Here is a 26,510-nt window from a genome sequence, read left to right as displayed (position 1 = left end):
ACTAAGCTTTTTTGGTTACAACAGTCATGAAATAGTAGTCATATGAATTCATACTTGAATAGTATTTCTTTCTTTGGTGCCATATTTAACAATTTGCCAAATCAGTGCCCATTGTTTTTTTTAATATAGCTGTTCCTTTTTCAGCTTTCCTTTTTCTACTGGAATGTTCAGATATCCCCCAGTGAGGAATTTTTTAAACTTCCTATTCACTTGGGTTGGACAACAGTGAATTTTACTCCTTGAAGTAGCTAAGTACTGTAAACTTCATAGACTGTATAAAGGAATAAGTTTATGCAAACTACTTCCCGTCCTGAAAACCATTGTTTGTTGCAAAGCTGTGGAAAAACAGTTGAGGGCTTGCTGATTAAATTGTTACTACTTTTAGATGTCATTGAAATTGGAAAGTCATTGCTTTTTTTTCTTGAATCAGGATGTAAAAGTTACAATATTTATTTACTGATCTGATTTTTCTTTGATAATTTTGCTTTAAGAAGTGCTAGAAACAGAATACATTGATGAATTTCACTATGATGGAACAGTGCATATCTGATCACTCTATATCCGTTCTTCTTTCTGATTGTCCCTCAACTCTAACACATGTAATGTGTGATTTTCTCTAGCTTATGATGTGGACAGTGCATAATAATATGGTAATGTTGTGCTACCTGTTAAGCTAATTAAAATAGGATTAAATGGGATGATTGTGCCTTTTAATGTTAATTTAATTTTGATTACCATTGTATCTGTCCACACTTGCTCTTGTAGAATTTGATATGTACGTAATGTTGGCTAACCTGTTGATTCATTAGCATTTCAAAAAGTTGCAGTTCAAAAAGTCGTAGTTCTTCTTAGGTAAATTCAGTGCATTTCAGAAGTATTCTTCTAGCTTTAGAACAGTGAGAACATTATTTTGTTTGCCATTTCTTCTCTCTGCCTAGATTAGGCCGATTGACATAGGGAAAGGAGAGAGGAATAATGGATACAGTTTAGGAGTTTTATACTGTTTTTGTCATTTGATCTTGTTCCATTTTTGCACTGTCTAAAGTTACTACAGAACAGCCCTCAATTCCTTATTTTCCCAATTTAAAACAAGTTCCTGAACAAACTTTTAGTTTTTGTACTTTCTGTCTTAAATCTGTAAGAGTTAGCCATTGTTATTCTCATTTTGAAGTGACTTTTTAAAAAAAAAACTGATCAAAAGTTTTTTCTGCATGCCTGCAAGGAGGTTCAAACCTTGCATCCCCTGATTTTTGTTTCAGAAACTAAATGTCATCCAACATATTTTTGTTTGCTATTGAAATGCACTTTTTGAGCATTGTGTAGTTTACCACTATCTCTTTAGACTCAATAGTATCGAAAAACTGGAAAGTGATCTTTGAAGTTTTGGCTCAGTGCATTAGTCTGTCTTTGAAACTGCCTAGAGTCCAAAATTTAAAGGAGAACTAGAGCTCTAGGTCTCAGAGCAACACAAAACATACACATGAAAAGCAAACAGTTTTAAGAGCACTGATTGAGGTAGGTTCTATATGTCTTAATTTGCCTAAAGTTGAGACTATAGTTCAGCCTTTGCTTAGTAGTGGTGCTTTTACCTCTGAGTCAGATGACTGTGCGTTCAAGTCCCATTCTTCCACTTGAGCACGTAATCTAGGCTGGCATTTCAGCGCAGTACCAAAAGAGTACTGCATTGCTGGGAGGTGCTGTCTTTCAGGTGAGAAAATGACCAAAGCTTTGTTTTTTCTCTTTGGTGCTCTGGGATCTTTTATAGAAGGCAGGGAAGTTCTTCTGGTAGGCTGGTCAAAGTTTAACCCTCAACAGCACCACCAAAACACATTGCCTGATCATTTCATTCTTGTCTCTGGGACCATGCTGTGTGCAAATTGACTGCTGTGTTTTTAAGCATTACAACACTGACAACACTTAAGAGCCAATTATTTTTTAAAGTGCTACAAGATGATCTGAGGTTGCGAAAGGAATGATATAACTGCAAATTTGATCTTCTAAGGTGGATATTGCTAGCTTTTTAGATTTTTAAAAAAGGCTGGTGTTAGTGACACATTTATGGGCAAGGATACAGTTATTGTCACAGGCCTCTTGCAAAATTGTGCTGACCCACTGCAATAGCCAATAGAAAACTGTTGCAGAAATATCCGATGTTTATAATTATAATTGGATCTGTTATAGACAGAATTTATGTGGTCCCTTGCAGTTTGTAATCAGGATGTTTCTATGTAAGGTGTATGTATTTCCTTACCCTCAGAGATATTTCCCAATTTAAAATAAATTCCAGCAGCCGGCTTTTTGGTGATTTTATAAATAAAGGTTATTTGTCATCAAGCACTTGCCCTGGATGTTTAAGTTGCAACATCTCAATCGCCTGTGTTGCTATCACTCTCAAAGATTAGATATGGATGAAGTTAAGGCCGTAATTATAAAAATGGAACTTATAAGTAATCTATGTCAATGCAGGCCTGATGCCTTCTTAGTTGAGTTGATACCTCAGTTGGAGTGAAGGTCTCCTGGGAACAAAGGATTCTCATGAAATTGCGAAGCCTCTTGTAGACAAATAGCCAGGAGATTGGTTCACAGGTAGACTTGGAAGCTAGAACATTGGCTTCGTTAGAAGACTTTCAGCAATGATGTTCAGATGTTTCTGGTGTTTCAGATGTTTCTCTGCTGGATTTGCTTTGATCAGAATATTTTTTGCAGTCTCTGAAAATTAGTTTCAGTCACATGACTGCATAGTTAACACTTCTGAGGTCCAGGCCACCACAATATAATAGCAATTAACAATAGCCGTGCAATAATATCTCTGCCCCAACTTGAGCTCAAGTATTCGCCTTTGTTCAATATGTCACTCGGAGACCAACAGTCTAGAGATCCCATATTCCTCAAATGCTAGATCATCTTTAAATGATGAAATATTTAAACTTCACAAGTGGCTGCAAAGCATCCTTGCAAAGGTCCATGTTCAACTAAATATTGTGCACAGGATTGAATATTGTCCACAGGTTAAATGCCCATAGTCACATGTTAAGTTGTAGCCATTTTAACAGGTTTTGTGGCTACTTTCACAAAGTATGATCTTGTAGTCCGTAATATCCAAACTCCTTGTGCTTGTACTGAGCATAACATGATGCCTGCTGCCCCCCCACGCCCCAAAACAGGAAAAAATGGAATATAATACTTTTATATGGTTCTCCTGTGAAGCAAGGAAAAAATTGCACATTCATTCTGCATACACATTTTGGTATTCACACAGGAATCTATTGTTGTCACAGATTTACACATTTGTTACATCCCCTGGCTGGCTTATACTTTGGATAGCGTGCCAGTGATGACATTTATTCTTTCCAGCAATGTGGACAATCTTTAAATTAAAAGACTGTAAGAGGTAAACTCCATTGATACAATCTGGCATTGGTCACTTTAAATTTCTCCGGGATCTTCAAAGGGTTATGGTCCATGTATATTCGGGTTTCTCAGTGCCCATTGTTAATGTAGATCTCAAGATGTTGGTGAGCTAATGTTTCTTTCTTGACTGTAGAGTGCTTTTGCTGATGTTTGTTTAGCTATTTGAGAAATCATCCTCAGGAAGGATGTTCTGGCCCTGGAGAGGGTCCAGAGGAGGTTCATGAGAACGATCCCAGGAATGAAAGGCTTAACATATGAGGAACATTTGAGGACTCTGGGTCTATACTCGATGGAGTTTAGAAGGATGAGGGGGGATCTGATTGAAACTTACAGAATACTGAAAAGCCTGGATAGAGTGGACATGGGGAAGATGTTTCCATTAGTAGGAGAGACTAGGACCCGAGGGCACAGCCTCAGAGTAAAGGGAAGACCTTTTAGAACAGAGATGAGGAGAAACTTCTTTAGCCAGAGAGTGGTGAATCTATGGAATTCATTGCCACAGAAGGCTGTGGAGGCCAGGTCATTGAGTGTATTTAAAACCGAGATAGATAGGTTCTTGATTGGTAAGGGGATCAAAGGTTTAGGGGAGAAGACGGGAGAATGGGGTTGAGAAACTTATCAGCCATGATTGAATGGCAGAGCAGACTCGATGGACTGAATGGCCTAATTTCTGCTCCTATGTTGTATGGTCTTAAATAGCAAACCGGGTGTTCAAGTCCAGAGTCGTCATCCTGGAGTGGGTCAGCTTAAAGATTTACTGAAATCTGGGGTGGCTAGCATAGGTTCATTTGTGAGAATGGCTTTAGATTTCTCAGCAAATCTGTTAGGGGCACCTGTTAGATGCTAAAGTTTGGGACAAACGTTCAGTAGAACCCACACATGCTCAGAAATTGCAGGATTTTTCTCTTTGTTTTGGGAATAGGAAAACCGACCAGGGCGCATATTTTCGCTTTTTCTCTTTATTCTTTCATGGGATGTCACTGGATAAAGCCAGCATTGTTGCCCATCCCTAATTGCCCTTCAATCGAACACATTTCAGGGGACAATTGAGAGTCAACCCACATTGTTGTTGGCCTGGAGTCACATGTAGGCCAGGTTGGGGTAAGGATTCCCTCCCCTAAGGGACGTTAGTGAACCAGATGGATCTTTACAACAATTGTTAGTTTCATGATCACATGGCCACCATACTATCTTAGTACTCTAGATTTATTAATTGAGTTTAAATTCCACCAACTGCCGTGGTAGGATTTGAACCCATGTCTCCAGAGTATTAACCTGGGCCTCTGGATTACTAGTTCAATGACCGTACAACTATGCCACCATCTCCGTCTGTTTACTGGGGTGATACTTGGCCTTGTCCTATCACATGCCCTAAGTAAATTACCTTTGCCTTTGCAAACCCATTTTTAGCTAAATTCACTATAATGTTAGCCCTTCATAGATCCTCGAACACTGCCTCCAGGTGGTCAAAATGATCCTTCCAGGTATCACTGTAGATTTACAGGTCACCCAGGTACACCACACAGTTTGGAATTGCTGGCGGTATGCTTCCGGGATGAGTTCATAGGCATTTAGGATAGCGGCTTTTGCCTGTTCATAATTTTCGGAACTATCGGCGGGCAACAGAAAATAAAACTTGTGGGCTTTTCTCTTTAAGTGACCTTGCAGCAGAAGAATCCAGACTTCATCTGGCACTTCATCTCATTTGAAAAGCTTGTTGCTAGATTGAAGAATGACTCTATATCATCCTCATCAAATATGGGTGCTAACCTAGAGTACTTTTTTAAAAAAAACAAAGCTTTTCTCTGAACTAGGGTTAGTCAAATCACCAAATGCTCCCCCACTATGTAAAGACAAGCTCTCCCTAGCCAATTTAATTTACCTTAAGTCTCTTTCCTTTTAGACCTGAAATTCCTTCTCTACCTTCTTCAGCTGGAAGACGCGTTCTCAGTCTTTTGCTCTTTCTTGGAATTCTAATTGTAGCTTCCACGCTTCTCAATGAGATTGTGTCAGGATAGCCTGGTCTAATTCAGGTTCTGGATTCTGTACCTGTTCTGCTTAGCCAGCTCTTTCAACACCATTTTTTTTCTTTATTCTTTCATGGGATGTGGGTGTCGATGGGAAGGCCAGCATTTGTTGCCCATCCCTTATTGCCCTTCCAGGCTAAACTGAGAGGCTGGCTAGGCCATTTCAGAGGGCAGTTAAGAGTCAACCACATTGCTGTGGGTCTGGAGTCACATGTAGGCCAGACTAGGTAAAGATGCAGATTTCTTTCCCCAAATGACATTTGTGAGCTAGATGGGTTTTTACAACAATTGATGATAGTTGTCATGATCACCATGACTGAGACTAACTTTTAATTCCAGATTTATTAATTGAAATTAAATTGAACCCATGTCCCCAGAGCATTCCACCCCCCCCCCCCCCCCCCCCCACCCCCACACCAACCTCATATTTCCATGCCTTCAGATGTATTTTTAAGTTCCACCTGCTTATCTACGGTTCTTAGCCACTCTATGGTTAGGAACGCTAATTCAGCCCAAGTCTTCCTGCTGCATGAATGCTTTTATGTTGAACGTAGCCACCTTAATTTTTGTTGTTAGTACTCACAAAGCTTATCGCCAGAAACACCTTTTTTGTTTCGAACAATTTTTAGCTTTGTAACCTTAACTCTTCTACTTCCAGTTTCTTTTGCAGGAAGGTTGTGGAGAAGCAAAGGTATGAGAATGTGCTCAGACTCCTATTTTTATTATTGATATGGCATCGAGGTAAATGTAGCTCAAGATAGAATCATAAAACAATTTCTGACATAGAAGGAGGCCATTTAGCCCATTGTGTCCACACTGGTCAATGAAGAACCACCCAACTAGTCTCACCTTCCTGCAAGAGGTTTGTAGCTGTGCAGGCCACAGCCCTTTAACTAGACTTCCAAGAGTTTTTTTTAAATGTAGTGAGTGTTTCTGCCTCTACCACCCTTTCAGGCAATGCATTCCAGGTCTCTGCTACCCACTGGGTGAAAAAATGTTCACTTATCTCCCCTTAAATGCTTCTACCAATTACTTTAATGCAATGCTCCTGGTTTCTGCTACCTCTGCTAAAGTAAATAGGTTGCCCCTATTTACTCTATACTGGCCCCAAATAATTTTATACACCTCAATTAAGTCACCCCTCAGCCTCCACTGTTGCAATGAAAACAACCCCAGCCTATCCAACCTTCCCTCATAGCTAAAATTTTCCAATCCTGGCAGCATCCTCATATATCTCCTCTCCCATGCAATCACATCTTTCCTGTAATGTGGTGATCAGCCTGCCAAAAATTCTTTTGAGTTATCAACCGTCACAGATTGCAACTCTATCGAGTACAATCACAGTTCTTGGTTTCCGGGAGTGGGACACGAACCCACAACCCTCTGATTCAAAGGCGAGGGTGCTATGAACTGAGCCACAGCTGACATCTCTGATCAGCCTGCCAAGTGGGACCTTGTCATAAGCCTTGCTAAACTCTGTGTAGACCACATCCTCTACTCTGCCCTCATCAACCCTACTTGTCAACTGCTCAAAAAATTCAATTGGGTTAGTCAGATGTGACCTTGCCTTAACAGATCCATGGTGACTTTCCTTGATTAATCTGTGCCTTTCTAAATGAAGGTTTATACTGTCCCTCAATTGATTCCAATAATTTGCCCACAGCCAAAGATAAACTAACTGGCCTATAATTACTCAATTACCTCTTCCTCACTTTGTAAGCAACAGTACAACATTGGCAGTCCTCCAAATCTCTGACACCACTCCTGTAGCAAGGGAGGATTGAGATATGATGGTCAGAGCCTCAACAACTTTACCCTTGTTTTCTTTTAACAACCTGGGATATATTTCACCTGAGCCTGGTGATTTATCTACTTTCAAAGATGTCAAACCCTTTCATCCTTCCTCTCTTACATTGTTTATTCCAACCAATATTTCACACCTTTCCTCCTTAACCATGATGTCATCATCGGCCTTCTCTTTTGTGAGGATGGCCACAAGTATTCATTAAGAACCTTACCCACATTCTCCACCTCCACACACAGGTTATCTTTATGGTCCCTAATAGGCCCTACTCTTTCTTTAGTTACCCTCTCTTTTTATATACTTATAAAACATCTTTGGATTTTCCTTGATTTTACTTGCCTGTATTTTTTTCTTGCCCTGTCTTTGCTTTCCTAATTTCCCTTTTAATTTTATCCCTATACTTTCTGTATTCTTCTTGGCTTTCTGCAGTATTAAGCTCTTGATGTTTGACATAAGCTTTCTTTTTTTCCCCTCATTTTACCCTCTGCGCACCTGATCACCCAGGGGAGGCTCTAGATTTGGCTGCCCAACCCCTTTGCTTTGTGAGAACATGTTTGTCCTGAATCCATTAAATCTATTCTTCAGTGCCTCCCATTGCTCTGATACTGATTTACCTTCAAGTAGCTATTTCCAGTCCACTTTTGCTAAATCTCGTCTCAACCTTATAAACTTGGGCTTCTTCTAACTGAGAACATTACTCCTTGTGCTTTTCCATAACGATGCTAAATCCAGTTGAATTGTGATGACTACCACAAAAGTGCTCTACCACTTATATTCCTTCCACTTTCCCAGCTTTGTTCCTTAAAACTAGATCCAGAATTGCCCCTCACCTACTCTTCTCCCTCCACCCTCCCCGCCCCTTGATGGGCTTGCCACATACTGCCTAGAAAAGTTCTCCAGAATGCAATTTAGAAATTCTGGGCCCTCTGTACCTCTTATTTACACTTTGCCCATCATCGATTTGGGTTCCAATAATAAGTAAATCTTTCTCATACTCTTAATAGATAGAATTTAGTATACCAGTGTTTACTGAGGAAACCTCACACCCCCATACTCCACACTGTTGTGCTAATAATATATTTAAAATACAGCATACTGTTCAGTGCAGAACTTACCTCTGAGATGCATTAGACTCAGAGTAGTTTATGGTACCAAAGGAGGCCATTCAGCCCATTGATTCTATGCTGCCTCCCCACAGAACAATCCAATCAGTTTCACTCCCCAACCCGATCTCCATAGCTCTGCAGATTTATTCACTTGTTTCCTTTGGAAGATCATTGATTGTTTCCAATTCCACTACCCTTGTAGGCAGCGAGTTCCAGGTCATTACTATTTGCTGCAGGAAAAAGAAGTTGTTCTTCACATTCCCACTGCATTTCTTGCCCAAAATCTTAAATCTGTGTCAGTGTGCAAACAACTAATGGGAAGTGTTTTTCCTTGTCTACTTTAGGCCTGTCATAATTTTGTATACCTCTATCAAATTTCCTCAAACTCCTTTTGCTCCAAGGAGAACAACCTCAGCCTTCCCAACCTAACTTTGTGCCTAAAAATGCCCCCATCCATGGAACCATCCTGGTAAATCTCCACTGCACTCTCTTAAGGACCTACACATCTTCCCTGAAGTGTGGTGACCAGAACTTGGTGTGATACTCAGCTTTATAAAGGTTCAGCATAACTTGCCTGTTTTTGCACTTGATGCCTCTATTTGTGAAACCCCAGTACCCACATGCTTTGCTAACCACTCTCTCAATATACCCTGCCATCTTCAATGGTCGATGCACATGCACCCCAGGTCCCTCTGTTCTTGCACATTCTCTTTAGAATTGTGCCATTAAGTCTATTGCCTCTCCCTATCCCTTTTGCAAAAAAGAATCACCTCACACTTCTGTATTGATTTCCACCAGCCACTTGTCTGTTCATTCTGTAAGCCTATCTATGTCCTGTTGGCAGGTGATTCTTATTGAACTCACTGTTTGCCACTCCTGCAAGTTTGGTATCATAGGCAAATTTTGAGATTTTACTCCATATTCCAAGTAATTTATATATAGCAAAAAAAAAAGCAGTGGTCCCAGCACTGACCCTTGGGGAACACTACTGTTTACTACCCACCAGTCTGAAAAACAACCACCTACCATGACTTGTTGCTTTCTGTTCTTAAGCCAGTTTTCTATTCAATTAGACACTGACTCCTATTCCATAAGCCTCAATTTTCTTAACAGGCTTTTATGCGGTACTTTGTCAAATGCTTTCTTAAAACCTATATAGACATCCACCAATATTCCCTTAATCAACTATCTCTATTAGTTCTTCAAAAAAATCAATAATTAAGCATGGCCTGCTGTTAACAAATCCATCCTGCTCTCCTTAATTAAGTCAAACCTCTCCAAGTATGTGTTGATTTTTTTGCCCTGATTATGGATTCCAAAACCTTATCCACCACTGATGTTAAACAAACCAGCCTGTAGTTACTAGGACTGTCCTTACACCCTTTCTTGAATTAAGATTGTCACATTTGCCACTTGCCAATCATCTGGCTCCTCCTCATGTTTAGGGAAGATTGAAAGATTTGAGAAGCCTTTCTGCTATCACCACTCCCTCTTCCTTCAGTAACCTGGGATGCAAGCCATCTGGGCGAGGTGACTTCTCTATTGTTAATACTTCCTGTTTTCCACCATTTCCCATTTCCATCCCTATCTTTCCATCCTAACAAATCTACCTTTCCATTTCTGTAACCTCAGGAACCTCTCTCATCTGCCCAAGTTTCCATTCTTAATATTAGCAAGATTGTTTTGGGTGGAAAAGGGCATTTTAACTGAGTATAGTCCTGCCTTCACCCACGATCTATCTGCACTTTCCAGCAGGAGTTCCTGAAGATTATTTGGGAGTGAAAATTATGCCCCCCCCCCCCCCCCCCACTCTGTGACACAGGAACAATGAAACCAATTCTAATATTCCTAGCAATATCTCAGCTAGAATTGAGTAGTGAGTTGTCTTTGTGTGTGTGGTTCAGTGTGCCATTGGAAGGGCTAGTTTCTAACTATTTAATGCTATTTTTAAATTATTGTAAACAGAATTGTATTTTGCTAAAAAGAGAGACATGTTGCTGAAGCAGGCCTAGATAAAAGTAGACAAGGAAAAGCTCTTCTCATTAGTTGATGGCATACTGACACAGATTTAAGATTTTGGGCAAGAGATGCAAGGAGAATCTGAGGAAGAACTTTTTTTTACACAGTGAATGATAATGACCTGGAGCTTGCAGCCTACAAGGGTGGTGGAATTGGAAACAATCAATGATTTCTAAAGGAAACTGGATGGGCACTTAAAGGAAAAAAATCTGCCAGAGCTACGCAGATCGAGTGGGGGAGCGGAACTGACTGGATTGTTCTGCGGGAGCCAGCATAGACTCAATGGGCCGAATGACCTCCTGTACCATTAATGTCTCTGAGTCTAATGTATCTCAGAGGTAAGTTTTGCACTGAACAGTATACTGTACCTTAAACACAGTATTAGCTCAACAATGTGGAGTATGGGGGTGTGAGGTGTTCTCAGTAAACACTGGTATACTGAATTGTATCTATTAGAGTATGAGAAAGATTTACTTATTATTACAACCCAAATCAGTGATACCCTCTTAGCTCTCTCACTAACCAATGGGAACAATCGATCAGTACGCTTAATTTAACATCATCATTCATGTCTTGGGTCACTCATTTGGCTTCATATTTGTGGTGCATATTTGTGCCATGCTAAGACTGCCTATTTCCACCTCCGTAGCATTGCCCGAGTTCCCCCCTGTCTCGGCTCATTTGCTGCTGAAACCCACATTTGCACTTCTATTACCTTCAGACTTGTCCATTCCAACACACTCCAGGCTGAGAGCTGTTGACCAATCGGAGGTTGACAGCTTTCCATTTCATGTAGCGCCACTGGGAGCAGTGGCTGCTACTGGTAATGCACCCAGGGAGAGGCTAAGGATTGCCGAGGGACCTGGGCCACAGGTGTAAGGGAAAAATGGAGGTCATGGGGGGTCAGGGGGGCTGGAGGCAAGAGCAAGCGGTGGCTTTTGGCAGCCACACCCTGCCAAATGCTGGCTTCCTTGATTGGGCACTGCCTTTGAAAAAGGGACTCCAGGTTTGCCTCATGGCCTCCTGGAGTTTCAGGAAAGCTGTGTCATTTACATGTTACCCTGGGCCGCCATTAAATTCCAGTGGGCTCAGGGATAATTGGTGTCATTTGGGTCAATAATAAGCCTAATTGACAACCCACTGTGAGCAGGTGAGTTTCCCCTTATGGGGCTTTTCCTGACTCCAACTTAATCGCAGGAGGTTGTCTGACATATGCCCTCTCCTGTGATTAAGTGGGCCTGGCTGCCATTTTTCCCACCTCTGTGGGCTGCATTAGATCCAGCCCAATGTCTCCTTATTTGGCACGTCATATTTTGTTTTAAAATGCTCCTATGAAGCACCTTGGAACGTTATGTTAAAGGTGCTATACAAATATAAGTTGTTTCAATAAACCCCATAAAATGTTTTCTGCTCCTGGGATCAGAACACACTTCAGTGAGGTGAGTACTGTTTCTTGGAAAAAGGCTCCTTTGCTGGGATAGGAGGGAAATATCTATCTGAAGAAGCAGATGATCAAATAGCAAATGGGAAATGAAATACTTCAACATGGAACAATACTGAATCTTTCAGCAGGAGCACTTCTGACTGATGCCCATCTTCCACTCTCAGCAGCACTGCTCTCGCCCTTTAGTTAGGACCTGAAGTATTGTAGACTGAAAACAGGTCTAATAAGAGGGAGTGATTTTGAAAGCAGGAAATGAGTGTAAGTTGGGAGAGAAGAGAGAGAGAGAGAGAGCAGTACTACCTATCAGACTTATGTTCCCCACTTTGCCGCCAGTATTTTTTGCCCTGAGATTTCAGATATCATCATCTTCTCTAGGTAGCATCCTCGATCACGTGATTTTACCACTGGGTAGGGCAAAGAAGCAGGCCCCAAGTCTACCTCAGCCAGAACGCAGATTGAATCGCGCACTGTTGGCGTTTATCCTGAACCACACACTAGCCATCTAGGCAACTGAGCTAACAGGCCCCCATTTCAGATATAAGCATTTGTAATTCAAATAATTGTCATCTCACTTGTGTGATCTGTACTGGGAATACAAGAGATCTACACAGAGACAGTTTCCTTGTTAAACAGAACAAAATTGGAAAATCGTCTGGATTTGACCCATGGGTTGGATATCCTCCTGTGAAATTGACCACATTTTTCCTATTGATTCAGTTTTTCATCAGTGAAACAGCAATTTTTGTCCCTATGTATGCGAGCAGCACCAACCTCTGTCCTCAAACTACAATAATTGCTGCCACCTAAATGAAGTTTATCCTTTAGGTGTTAGCTTTGGCTCAGAGGTAGCACTCTTGCCTCTGAGTCAGAAAGTTGTGGGTTCAGGCTCCACCTAGGGACTTGACCATATGGTCTACTTAAGTGTAATACTGAGGGATTGCTGTGCTGTCAGATTGACTGTCTTTTCAACGAGATGTGAATTGACCCACTTTGTACTTTCTTGGATGGATGTAAATGATCTTTTGGCACTATTCAAAAAAGGGCAAGGGAGTTCTGGGCTTGCCAATATTTATCCCTCAGCCTAATTGACAACCCAATGTGAGCAGGTGAGTTTCCCCCTTGGGCCTGTTCTAACCTCCAACTTAATCGCAGGAAGTTTTCTGAATTATCTGGTTATTAATCTCTTTGTGCAGCCTTGCTTTGGCTAAATTGACTGCTGTGTTTCACTGTTACAAAAGTAACTACACATCAAAAATAAATTGCTTTGCAACATCCTGAAAGAGTGAAAGGATAAATATATAATCCAATTATGTCAGATTGCCAGTATCTGCAGTATTTTGCTCTTGTATATAAAATCCAAGTTCCTTGCTGCATTCTTCACTCTTTTAAACCTAACCTGTGTCTCAAACCATTGCCCCATCTCCCAAATTTCCAAGAGCTTTGATGTCGTCACCATCTCATTCCTTACATGTCTCTCCTGACTGCTCTTTATTCAGGTTTGCCAAATCTTGTTTCATTTCTAATAACACATTTTACCAGGATGGTTTGGTGCTATTGGGACTTTAGTTTGCTATCCCTCCTTGATCTTCCCATGTTTTTTGACATTCCTATCCTTATCCACAGTTTGTCCTTCATAGTATATGTCTATGACAGAGCCCTGTTATGATTCTTATTCTTACCTTTATACTTGCAATAATCTTACTTCTTTCAAAGGGACCCATATAATCACCTGCAGTAAGTGAAAGCCTCTGTTTGTACCTTGTTGTTACCATCAGCCATGATAGTAGGATTGGTTTCTATATGTATGTTGAAGACTTCCATCTCTATCCTTTTGATTCCATGTCTGCCACCATTTTGTATGTATCACAGTGCAGAAGAGGCCCTTTGGCCCATCGAGTCTGCAGCAACACGTGAGAAACACCTGACCTACCTACCTAATCCCATTTACCAGCACTTGGCCCATAGCCTTGAATGTTATGACGTGCCAAGTGCTCATCCAGGTACTTTTTAAAGGATGTGAGGCAGCCTGCCTCCACCACCCTCCCAGGCAGTGTATTCCAGACTGTCACCACCCTCTAAGTAAAAATGTTTTTCTTCACCCCCCACCTTGAACTTATGCCCCCTTGTGACTGACCCTTCAACTAAGGGGAACAGCTGCTCCCTATCCACCCTGTCCATGCCCCAAGTAATCTTGTACAACTCGATCAGGTCGCCCCTCAGTCTTCTCTGCTCCAACGAAAACAACCCAAGTCTATCCAACCTCTCTTCGTAACTTAAATGTTTCATCCCAGGCAACATCCTGGTGAATCTCCTCTGCACCCCCTCCAGTGCAATCACACCCTTTCTATAATGTGGCGACCAGAACTGCACACAGTACTCCAGCTGTGGCATCACCAAGGTTCTATACAACTCCAACATGGCCTTCCTACTTTTGTAATCTATGCCTTGACTGATAAAGGAAAGCATCCCATATGCCTTCTTCACCACTCCACTAACATGCCCCTCCTCCTTCAGAGATCTATGGACACACACGCCAAGATCCCTTTGTTCTTCAGAACTTCCTAGTGCCATGCTGTTCATTAAATACTTCCTTGTCAAATTACTCCTTCCAAAGTGTATCACCTCACACTTTTCAGGGTTAAATTCCATCTGCCACTTATCTGCCCATTTGACCATCCCGTCTATATCTTCCTGTAGCCCAAGACACTCAACCTCACTGTTAACCACCCGGCCAATCTTTGTGTCACCCGTAAACTTACGAATCCTACCCCCCACATAGTGATCTATGTTGTTTATATATATGACAAATAATAGGGGACCAAGCACAGATCCCTGTGGTACACCACTGGCTTCCAGTCACTAAAGCATCCTTCTGACATCACCCTCTGCCTCCTACAACTAAGCCAATTTTGAGTCCGTCTTATCAAGTTACCCTGTATCCCATGTGCATTTGCCGTCTTTATAAGTCTCCCATGTGAGACCTTGTCAAAGGCTTTGCTGAAATCCATATAAACGACATCAATTGCACTACCCTCATCTACACACCTGGTCACCTCCTCAAAAAATTCTATCAAATTTGTTAGGCATGACCTCCCTCTGACAAAGCCATGCTGACTATCCCTGATCAAACCTTGCCTCTCCAAGTGGAGATAGATATTCTCCTTCAGAACCTTCTCCAATAGTTCCCTACCACTGACATGAGACTCACTGGCCTGTAGTTCCCTGGCTTATCTCTACAACCCTTCTTAAATAGTGGATCCACATTAGCTGTTCTCTAGTCCTCTAGCACCTCCCCCCGTGGCCAGAGCGGAATTAAAAATTTAGGTCAGAGTCCCTGCGATCTCCTCCCTTGCCTCCCTCAGCAGTCTGGGACACAAAGTATGGTTGAGTTGCTGCTTTTTACAGCTGAACATTAGCAAGACTGATCCTGTTAAGTTTCCTGCGAAACCTTAACACTTGAGGTACTAATTTCTTCTACTCTGGCTGCTTGCTCAGATTAAAGCTGTAGGGCTGCCACTTTGTTGTTATAGTTGACATTAAGTACATCCAAAAGGCAATGGTAATTTGCATTTATGTAGCACCTTTAATGTACAAATTATCTCCATTTTTTTTATTTGTTCATGGGACGTGGGCATTGCTGGCTAGGCCAGCACTTATTGCCTATCCCTAATTGCTCTTGAGAAGGTGGTGAGGAGCCGCTGCCTTGAACAGCTGCAGTCAAGAGTACACCCAGAGTGCTGTTGGGGAGGGAATTCCACGACTTTGACCCAGTGACAGTGAAGGAACAATCATATAGTTCCAAGTCAGGATGGTGTATGTCTTGGAGGGGAACTTGCAGGTAGTGGCTTTCCCATGCTTCTGCTGCCCTTGTCCTTTTGGTGGTAAAGGGTGTGGGTTTGGAAGGTGCTGTTGAAGGAGCCTTGGTGAGTTGCTGCAGTGCATCTTGTAGATGGTACACACTGCTGCCACTCTGCACCAGTGTGGAGGGAGTGAATGTTGAAAGGGTTGCCAATCAAATGGGCTGCTTTGTCCTGGATGGTGTTGACCTTCTTGAGTGTTGTTGGAGCTGCACTCATCGAGGCAGGTGGAGAGTATTCCATCACATTCCTGACTTATGCCTTGTAGATGCTGGGAAGGCTTTGGGGAATCAGGAGGTGAGTTAATTGCCACAGAATTTCCAGCCTCTGACCTGCTCTTGTAGCCACAGTATTTATATGGCTAGTCCAGTTCAGTTTTGGGTCAATGCTAATCCCTAGGATGTTGTTAGTGGCCGGGGGGGGGGGGGGGGGGGGGGGGGGGGTGGGGTGGTTCAGCGCTGTTAATACCCCTGAATGTCATGGGGAGATGGTTAGATTCTCTCTTGTTAGAGATGATCATTGCCCGGCACTTGTGTGGCGTGAATGTTACTCGTGTATTTTGCAGAGTGGCAATAAGAGGAACACAACGTTGAGACAGGGAGTTTTTTTTATTTATTCTTTCATGGGATATGAGCATCGCTGACATGACCAGCATTTGTTGCCCATACCTAAGTGCCTTTGAACTGAGTGGCTTGCTAGGCCATTTCAGAGGGCAGTTAAGAGTCAACCACATTGATTTGGATTTGGGGTCACATGTAGGCCAGATCAGATAGAGACAGCAAATTTCCTTCCTGAAAGTAACCACATGGGTTTTTATATGACAATCAATGGTTAATTCCAGATTTTATTAAAAAAAAATTAAACTCCACCAGCTGCCATGTTGGTATTTGAGCCCATGCCCCAGAGAATTAGCCTGGGCCTCTGGATTGCTAGTCCAGTGACAATACTACTATGTTCCCTACTCTCCTTAAGGAGAGTTGAAGGTAGATGGTTGAAGATTTGAGGCCTCGGTTTAAAAGAAAGACACATCCGACAGTGCAGTATTCTCTCAGTAAGTAATACGTGGAAGTGTCAACCTATATCATGTTGGGTCTCACGACTTCAGACTCCGATTGGTCTGTTAGCACTGAGATAAGCCTGCACCTAAGAATGAGGTTTGTATGTCTTGACAAGGAACAAGCTTACTCGTTAGTGCCTCTCAAACCTGTGATTCTTCCCTTCGAATTCCCTGCAAGCCGCACACCATCCTGACATGGACATGGTATTCTTTCAATGTTGCTGTGTTAACATCCTGGGCCTGCCTATCTAACAGCATTGTGGGTGCACACAAGTAAGACATAATGCAGGACAGGATATAGACAGCTACATTTTGGACAAATTATAGTTTATGGAGTATGAATGAAGGCTAGCTAGCAGGACAGTGGAATAATTAAATCCAGAAGTGGCAAATAACAGGTAAGCGTTTCATTGTGTAAGAGATGTAGGTGGGCAGGATTGGAATTTTTGGTGGACCCAGAGAATGATCAATTTGATAATGTTCAGTTGAAGGAAGTTGTAGTTCATCCAAGACTTGATGTCAGACAGGCAGTTTGAAAACATGGTGGAAGTCACAGCTCAAAATAAGTTGTGGCAAGGTAGGGGTGGGTGTTATCAGCAAACAAGGTAGTTTGACCTTGTGCCTGTAGATTATATCAGAGAGGGGCAGTGTATAAACAAGGACAGCCAAGGATGGATCCTTTGGGGACTCCTGAGGTGTTGATGCTGGTTGAATTTTGAAAGGCATGAGTGAAATTGTAAGAGTTGGGAGAGCAGGGCAGCTTCAACTGTGTTAAGTTCAGCAAATTTAAGGATAATGAGCAGGGTTAGTAATTTCATGGTCACAAGGCAGAAGACGTTCAATTCATGATTTAGTTAGTGGAACAACAGACAAAGCTAAATATCATCCATCAAGCACACTTGATTGGCATCCCATATCCAATGCACCCTATCCGCCATCAGTGCATAGTGGCTGCAGTATGTACCATCTGTATGATGCGCTGCAGAAATTCACCAAGGTGTCTTCAACAGCACCTCCAACCTCTATTGCCTAAAAGGACAATGACAGCAGGTATATAGGAGCACCACCATCTGCAAGATCCCCTCCAAGCCACACATCATCCAGACTTGGAACTATATCTCCGTTCCTTCATTGTCACTGGGTCAAAATCCTGGAACTCCCTATCTAACAATACTGTCGGAGTTCCTACACTACACAGACTGCGGAGATACAAGAAGGAGACTCACCACCACCATCTTGAGGGCAATTAAGAATGGGCAATAAATGTTGACCTTGCCAGCATGGCCCTCATTCCTGTGTACAAAAAAAACCTCAGTAGTAGAATGGGTGGACAATGGATTGTAGCGATTGTAAGAGGGACTTTCTGGAGAGATTGACATAGAGTGGGAGGTGAGGACATACTTGAAAATGTTAAAGGGGAAAGGAAAGTTTTAGAGTTTGAGGGGGTGAAAGGGCTAGGGGTAGGTTTTTAGAGTGGGAATGTGCTGGTGGTTGCTATGAACATACTGTGGAAAGAGAACAGTTAATGTCAGCCATCATTGGGACCATAACACAGGCTAATTAATTGATCAGAAATTGGATGAGGTGGAAATCAAGTGAAGGGGATGCCACATGGGCACACAGGTTTGGAGAGGAAAAGAGAAACTTTAGAATAGAAAGGAATCAGGACTGAAGGGGTTTAAGATGGGAGGAGATGCCTAATTGTATTGGGTGTGAGGATGGGGAAAGCAGGTGAAGGCGTTTGAGGAGGTTGTTAGTTGTAACAGAGAGAAGCCTTGGTCTCTAGGAAGATTTTGGAATAGCATGTGCTTTTGCCTGAAGTGAATGAGCCCTGGTAAAGCTTGATTTGATCAAACCAGAAATAACAATTGAAAATCAGGCTGGTTTGGTCCCAGATATGTTTAAATGTAATCCCTTCTGACATGATATTGAGGAAGGGGTGCATTACCAGGGGGTGTGACAGGAATGGGAGACAATGATTAACTTGCTGGGAACAAGGGAATAAAAGAAGTTGATACTAGAAGTATTGCAATACAGGGTAGTAAGAATGAAAGGAACAGGAATTATGAGAAAGAGAGAAGTATTGAGGCAGTTAGTGGAAAGCTTTTTCCATTGACAAATAATGGCCTGGACTTTGCAACTATAATGCCAGTGAAACTATTGGTGCTTGCCGTCATTACCAAGAGAAACTGACAGCAATTTCTGGTATCCACACATGCATAGTTAAACCAGGAAATCCACAAGTAGCTATCAATGATTCCTCCACAGGCTGCATTGTTGAATTGCCAGCAGATGGCAATCTTTAAAAATCACAGAACTGACGAGAACTCCTCCTTTTATGCTGTAATATTGCTGTTAAAAGCTCCTGAAAAGTTATGCTTGCTTATTGAGGTGTAACTGGGGATTTAAATGACGTACTAAATCATAACTACTGCTGAACAACCTTTTGGGCCCTGGAAAACTAATTTTGCATTTGTTTAATGCCAGATATTTCCATTATGGTAATTTCTTAGTTTTTAAAATATAAATATAATTTAAAAAATAATTTCAGCCTCTGATGTATACGTCCCAGTCTTTTTTTCACCCTCTGTACAAGTTATTAAGAATTGAAGTAAATTGAAGTAAGAAATGAAGTAATTATGTAAAAGATAAAGATAAAACAGGATTTAAAGTTCTAAGTTGGGGCAAGCCCAATTTTACAAAGCAGAGGAGTAATTCAGCAAAAGTGGACTGGAAACAGCTACTTGAAGGTAAATCAGTGTTAGAGTAGTGAGATTGAAGGAGTTCAGAGTAAACATGTTCCCACAAAGAAAAAGGATGGGATGGCCAAATCTAGAGCCCCCTGGATGTCACAGAGCTTACAGTGTAAGGCAAGGCAGAAAAGGAAAGCTCATGTCAGACACCAAGAACTCAATACTCAAAGCCGAGAGGAGAATAGAAAGAGGAGGGGTGAAATAAAAAAGGAAATTAGGAAAACAAAGAGAGGGCATGAAAGAGTATTGGCAAGCAAAATCAAAGAGAACCCAAAAAATGTTTTATAAATACGTTAAGAGTAAGAGGATAATTAAGCAAAGAGTAGGGCCCATAAAATACCAAAAATGTAACCTGTGTGTGGAGGCAGAGGATGTGTGCATGGTTCTTAACGAATATTTTGCATCTATCTTCACAAAAGAAGGGGACAATGCAGACATTGTAGTTAAGGAGGAGTGTGAAGTATTGGATGTGATAAACATAAGGAGAGAGGAACTATTAAGAGGATTAGCATCCTTGAAAATGGATAAATCACCAGGGCCAGATGAAATGTACCTCAGGCTGCTAAAAGAAGCCAGGGAGGAAATTGCGGAGGGTCTGATCATTTTCCAATCCTCACTGGATACAGGTGAGGTGCCAGAGGGTTGGAGGCCTGCTAATGTTGTACATTTGTTTATAAAGGGAACGAGGGATAGACCGAATAGTTACAGGTCAGTCAGTCTGATCTTGGTAGTGGGAAAATTATTGGAATTAATTCTGAGGGGGCGGAATAAACTATCATTGAGAAAGGCATGGATTAATCAAGGACAGTCGGCATGGATTTGTGAAGGAAAGGTAGTGTCTGACTAATTTGACTGAATTTTTTGAGGAAGTAACAAGGAGGATTGATGAGGATAGTGCAGTTGATGTGGTCTACATGGATTTTAGCAAGGCTTTTGACAAGGTCCCGCATGGTTGACTGGTTAAAAAAATAAAAGCCCATGGGATCTAGGAGAATGTAGCAAGCTGGATACAAAATTGGCTCAGTGGCAGGAAACAAAGGGTAATTGTTGGGTGTTTTTGTGACTAGAAGGCTGTTTCCAGTGGTATTCCGCAGTGCTTAGTACTAGGCCCCCTGCTTTTTGTTATATATTAATGATTTGGACATATATGTAGGGGAAATGATCAAGAAGTTTGCAGATGACATAAAAATTGGCCGCATGGTGGATAGCGGGATAGCGAAGAGGATTGCTGTAGACTGCAGGAAGATATTAATGGATTGGTCAGGTGGGCAGAAAAGTGGCAAATGGAATTCAATCCAGGGAAGTGTGAGGTGATTCATTTGGGGAGGTCAGACAAGGCAAATAATTACAAAATAAATGGGAGGATACTGAGAGGTGTAGAGGAAGTGAGACACCTTGGAGTGAATGACAACAGATCCCTGAAGGTAGCAGGACAGGTTGATAAGGTGTTTAAGAAGGCATAGGGAACCCTTTAATTTAACATCTGGCGCATAGAATATAAGAGCAGGGAGGTTATGCTGGAACTATTTAAAACATTAGTTAGGCCACAACTTGAGTTCTGTGTGCAGTTCTGGTCGCCTCATTACAGAAAGGATATAGTTGTGTTAAAGAGGCTACAGAGGAGATTTACAATGATTTTGCCTGGACTGGAAAATTGTAGCTATGAAGAAAGGTTAGATAGGCTGGGGTTGTTCTCCTTGGGATAGAGGAGGTTGAGGGGATATTTGATTGAGATGTACAAAATTGTGAGGGGCCTGTATAGAGTGAATAGAAAGGGCCTATTTACTTTAGCAGGGGGGCCATTGACTAGAGGGCATAGATTTAAAGTGATTGGTAGAAAGTTTAGAGGGGAGATGAGGAAGTCTTTTTTCACCCAGAAGGTTGTGGGGTCTGGAACTCACTGTCTGAAAGGGTAGTAGAAGCAGAAACTCTCAACTTATTTAAAAGGTGTCTGGATATGCATCTCAAGTGCCGTAACCTGCAGGGCTACAGGCCAAATGCTGGAAAGTGAAATTAGGCTGGGTGGCTCATTTTTCGACGGTTTGAGATACGATGGGCCAAAGTGGCCTATTTCTGTGGTGTAAACTTTCTATGCTCTGAAGGCTAATAAAGTGCATTTTGCTATCTGTGAGAATTGTTTAATGTGATTGGATGCTTCGGCTGCTTGGAAAAATCCTCTTGGTTTGGTACCAGAATTGAAGTCAGAAAATCCGTGCAACAGAGAGGTCTTTATATGAGGCTGCCTTCAAGGTTAGTGGCGAACCCCGTTGTTTCGCTGCTTGCTGCAAATTCTGCACCACTGAGAGTAATGGGATTGGTGAGGCTGGGGAATATGGGTGATCAGACAGTAAAACAGTCAAAGATTGTCATATTCGTGATCAAACTTCATCTTCAGAGAGGGTATAAAAGGGTGATCGAGGCATGAGTTGAGTAAAGAATAAAATGGAGGACAAGAGGGAAAAGAAGTCAGAGGTGGGGTCCAGATGAAGGAGTGAGTAAAATGGTAAAGAGATAAGTGAACCCCAAGTAAGTCTGAAGGATGAGTTGACCAAGGAGTGAGGATGAGCCACTTGAAGTTGGTGCTCTGATTGTCAGCACTGTATCAAAGTGGGGTGCAATTGATAAATAGGAGATGGGGATCTTTGTTTGAAATGGCAACCAAATTCTGCAGTTGAGAGATGTAAAAGTAATCTAAATTACATGGCCCAATGTGTGAGATCTGTCTAGGCATGGTAAAGAAAGGAGCTGATTAGAGAGAAAGTAATTAAACCTAACATAAGGGGGAAATAGGCTTCAGGTAACATTGGAATGTTGGTTGGGAAAATGATGAGGGGGCAAGCTATAGTAGCAATGATGACAACTAGACATGTTGACCAGTTAAGGAATTGTGGAAGTAGGTTGTTTAAAGCCCAGTCAATAAGAAGTTGATCTCGGAGATAGTGAAATCCAGAAGCAGCTACAGACCAGAAGCAGAGTGGTGCTGAGTACAGAGATCTGAGGGCATAAAAGAGACTGAGATACAGGGACTGATCTCCCCCCCCACCCCCCCCAGGACATCAGGAGCACAGAAGTGAGGCCCAGTCTAGTGAAATATCACCTTTCCAACCAACTCATCCATTTGGCAGTTCATGTTCTATGTGCGGTTTGGGACACCGCACCATAGGGAGGCTATTGAGGCAATGGAAAAGGTGCATTGAAGATCTGGCAGGTTGTTGCCTGATGTCAGGGAATGTAAAAATGAAGAAAAACTGAACAACTGGGGCTGTTTTTACTAGAACAGATAAAACTGATTGATTCAATAGAGTTTTTTTAACATTATTAGGAGATGGGGCAGAGTAGGTAGAAATAGATTGTTTCTGGTAGTTGGGCTGAGAATGAAGGAACATAAAATGAAATATAAGGAGATTTATGGCACCGAGACACATTCCATTCCACGAAGGGTTGTAAGGCTTTAGAGAGATTGAAGAACAGAGCTTGTCATCGTTTAAGACTAGGTTATCTGTGTGGTGGAAGGAGAGGGACAAATGATATGGAAATAGGAAGGCACATTGTACTACTGATGAAGAAGCACTGGGGCAAAAAATACAGAAACTACTTATAGGGCTGGTGCCAGATCTGAGAGATTACAGATATCAGGAAATATTGAACAGGTTTGGGTTTTTTTCTTTAGAAAATTAGAAGACTTAGAGGTGACCTGATAGATGTCTTTAAAATTATGAATGGGTTGAACAGGGCAATGCTTCCAATTGTGGAAGAATCCAACCCAAAACTAGGGACTGTAAACACAAGATAGTTATGAATTAACCCAATCGGTAAATGAGATCTTTCTTTACTGAAAGATTGGTTAGAATGTAGCATTTGATACTACAGGAAATAGTTGAAGCAAATAGCTTAAATGCTTTCAAAAGGTAACTGGATGAGTACATCAGAGTCAAAGAGAATAGAAAGATGTGTTGAAAGGCTAAGTTGAGATGGGTGGAATGGGAGGTGACTCTTGTGGAGTATCAGCACCAGCATGGACTACTTGAGTCAAATGACCTGTTTCTGTGCTGTGTATTCTGTGCAATTCGTCTAGTCAACTGGCTGAACTGAAAGGCCTGTTTGTGTTGTAATTTCTGTTTAATTGTACATAATTCTATGTTTTGCGCACCCTTGTTGAGCTTGGATGGTTCCCTGATCTATAGTAGCAACAACCTCAAAATCATCATCTCGTCTTCAATTCTCCACATGGCATTTCTCCACTCTATTTCTATCCTAATTTCCAGCCCCGTACCTTCTGCTCTAATGTGTTTTTTTTCTTCCCTTCCCTCTCAACGCTTAGCAAAAAGCTGCACCACACGTGGCCATCGCATCCCCACACTATTATTCGCTCCCTAAACCTTTAGATTTTCCTATATATCTCTCCTTCAAAAGCCTCTTCATAACTTAACTCTGACTAGTTTCCTACTTTGTTCAGTGCTCTTTTAAAACATATGGGATATTTTGTCACATAAAAGGTACTACATCAAAATCATTTCAAGTAATTTATTTTTAAAGCATCTATATCTTTTTAAAGGAAATACATATTGTTTCCTTCCATGGTCTTCCATTTACCATTTAAACCTAAAAAAATCCAAGATTTAAGTACACAACTATTGTTGTCACAGCGGACTGCTTCAATGAAGTAAATCAAAAGCAAAAAACTGCGGATGCTGGAAATCCAAAACAAAAATAAAAATACCTGGAAAAACTTAGCAGGTCTGGCAGCATCTGCGGAGAGGAACACAGTTAACGTTTCGAGTCCGTATGACTCTTCAACAGAACTAAGTAAAAATAGAAAAGAGGTGAAATATAAGCTAGTTTAAGTGGGGGGGGTGGGGGGGGTGGTGTGGGCTCTACCTGTCCCACCTCCCCCTTAAACCAGCTTATATTTCACCTTTTTTCTATTTTTACTTAGTTCTGTTGAAGAGTCATACGGACTCGAAACGTTAACTGTGTTCCTCTTCGCAGATGCTGCCAGACCTGTTGAGTTTTTCCAGGTATTTTTATTTTTGCTTCAATGAAATGTTTGTGGTACGAGCAAAAATCAACTTTTAAAAAAATTTAGATTTGTTATTTTCTAGTAATTAACAGAACATCACCTGACAACTAAGGAAATAGCTGCTGAGCTGAAGTTTTGAATATCTTGAAGTTTTTCCCATCTAATAGTACTGCATTTATGTAGTAAATCATCATTTTGCAATGTCCGAAAGCATTTCACACCATGAGTTACTGTTGAAGTGCAGTGACCGGAAGTGTAGCAGAAATGGTCTCATAAGGACCTTTCTTATCCAAAAGAAAAATCTCTACCATGCATTCAAATATTAAATGGAAAGTACAAAGTTATTGAGTCAAGGTAATGGAATCCTGAAATTAAACCCTAATGTACTTGCACACTTTTGGAAGAGCGACACCAAACAGATTTCTGTACGTTGCTCTTCAATATTTATATTGTCTGGTCTCCAAGCAGTCCTGTCTGCATGCGCTGAAGGTGGCCTTTCTAATTTTTAAATCTGCCTCTGAATAGGTCTGTAGAAATGTGGACACACAAATTATTTGATTCCTTCTCTTGAGCATTAAAAAAAATCTGGAATGCAGGCCCTGATGCTTTAATGCTGATGCATTGAACCACAAGAACCTATTTGAAAGGCCTCTTTGGGAAACAGTAGTACAAATGATACCTAGAGAGGTCATTGCATGTTGGGAGTCATGAACATTTGAGTAAAGTAGAAAGTGCCTTCAGTTGGTCCCAATGGTTTTGCACTTCCTGGGATGAACTACTAAAGCTGCTGTTTTTTTTTGTCCAGGACAGCTAGATGAAAATGTTGTCTAAGAGCAAGCAACAGTTTCTTTCTCTACCCTTGTATCTTTATGTTGTCATGTGCGCACATGGGATTAGACCCCATTCTAGTTGCTTATTGGACTGGAAGGAAATGAACAGTGTTGTCCCCTCATAGTTGGTATTGGGACCACTACTCTCTTTTGATGTATATTCATGACTTAGACTTGGATATAGCAAGCATAAAGTTTTCAGTTAGTGCAAAGCTTGGAAATGTAGATAACGGTGAGGAGGATTGTAACAGGAAGGGTATAGACAGTGTGAAGTTTTTTATTCTTTCACGGGATGTGGGCGTCGCTGGCTAGGTCAGCATTTATTGCCCATCCCGAATTGCCCATGAGAAGGTGGTGCCTTGAACTGCTGCAGTCTATGTGGTGTAGGTACACCCACAATGCTGTTAGTGGGGGGAGTTCCAGGATTTTGACCCAGCGACAGTGAAGGAACGGTGACATAGTTCCAAGTTAGGATGGTGTGCGGCCAGTGCCTAGGTCGATGTTGGTGATACATCCGGTTTCATTCCTTTTTGTAGACTTTGTACCGGTTTTGATACAACTGAGTGGCTTGCTAGGCAGTTTGAGGGTATTTAAGAGTCAACCACATTGCTGTGGATCTGGAGTCACATGTAGGACAGACCAGGTAAGGATGGCAGATATTCTCCTCCTAAAGGACATTAGTGCACCAAATAGGTTTTACAGCAATTGACAATGGTTTCATGTTCAGGACCACTTGCGTGCCAAACAGCATAAGCAGCATGTGACAGACAGAGCTAAGTGATTCCACAACCAATGGATCAGATCTAAGCTCTGCAGTCCTGCCACATCCAGTTGTGAATGGTGGTGAATAATTAAACAACTCACTGGAAGAGGAGGCTCCACAAATTGCCCCATTCTCAGTGATAGGGGCACCCAGCACATCAGTGCAGAAGATAAGGCTGAAGCATTTGCAACAATCTTCAGCCAGAATTGCTGAGTGGATGATCAGTCTCTGCTTTCTCCGGAGGTCCCAAGCATCACAGAGGCCAGTCTTCAGCCAATTCGATTCACACTGTGATATCAAGAAATGGCTGAAGGCACTGGATACTGAAAAGGCTATAGGCCCTAATAATATTCCGGCAATGGTACTGAAGACTTGTGCTCCAGAACTCCCTGCGGCCCGTGCCAATGTGTTCCAGTACA

The 26,510-nt window shown here is 41.7% G+C and overlaps 1 protein-coding gene across 1 annotated transcript in view; it reads left to right on the top strand.

Moving 5' to 3' along the window:
- Nucleotides 1-26,510, top strand: part of baz2ba (bromodomain adjacent to zinc finger domain, 2Ba) — a 322,339-nt gene that overhangs the window by 13,614 nt on the left and 282,215 nt on the right. The gene's annotated exons all lie outside the window — the stretch shown is intronic.

Source organism: Cetorhinus maximus, chromosome 11 (genome assembly GCF_964194155.1).
Source record: "Cetorhinus maximus chromosome 11, sCetMax3.hap1.1, whole genome shotgun sequence".
Taxonomy (NCBI): domain Eukaryota; kingdom Metazoa; phylum Chordata; class Chondrichthyes; order Lamniformes; family Cetorhinidae; genus Cetorhinus; species Cetorhinus maximus.
Note: the sequence above shows the minus strand (reverse complement) of the source record. Positions and strands in the feature narration are given on the sequence as shown.